The sequence below is a fragment of the Macrobrachium rosenbergii genome, chromosome 28 (assembly GCF_040412425.1).
Source record: "Macrobrachium rosenbergii isolate ZJJX-2024 chromosome 28, ASM4041242v1, whole genome shotgun sequence".
NCBI classification, from domain to species: domain Eukaryota; kingdom Metazoa; phylum Arthropoda; class Malacostraca; order Decapoda; family Palaemonidae; genus Macrobrachium; species Macrobrachium rosenbergii.
In genome coordinates, this window is record NC_089768.1 from 33,639,344 (window position 1) to 33,640,000 (window position 657).

Genomic DNA, 657 nt, shown 5'->3' on the forward strand with positions numbered 1-657 from the left:
ACATTTCTTCCAAGCAGGATTTCCCGTGAGAATTTCCTTTGTCAATATTTGTCGCTGATTAGAGAGGAGTCAAAACAAAGAATCTGTTTTGACTCGGGATGATAAGGGAGGGTAAACATTTGGAGACGGTTCCCTTGCTTGAGGGTACTCTCAAGATCGCGTCTACTGATACTTGTTATTTTATACATAATTATTATTTCCCCTTTGTTGTTGGGGGGGGGGAGCCTAGCGCCGTCGGTGCATCTCACGTACGGTGCACTGTAGGCATTATTTAAGGTTCTTTGCAGCGCCCCTTCGGCCCACTAGTGCACCTGCGAGGTTTTCCTCCTGTTACACCTTTTACTCTCAATTTTCCTTTCAGCGCTGAAAGACCTCATAGGTCTCAGTGCTTGGCTTTCGGCACAAATTGTGTATTATTATTATTATTATTATTATTATTATTATTATTATTAGGCGTTTATTTCAAGTTCCCTGACGCTGCGAACTTGGATTTACTTTAACAATAAGATGTATCGTTTCGTTGTGAGGGAATAATCAGCATTCCAGCGACTAATCTGTGGAGGAATGGAAAGCCTCCACTTGTTCATTAAGCATCAAAGCCTCGAGATGACTGAGGTTTCGACGAGGAACGCGAATTGTGCTCCAGATTTTGGGGGA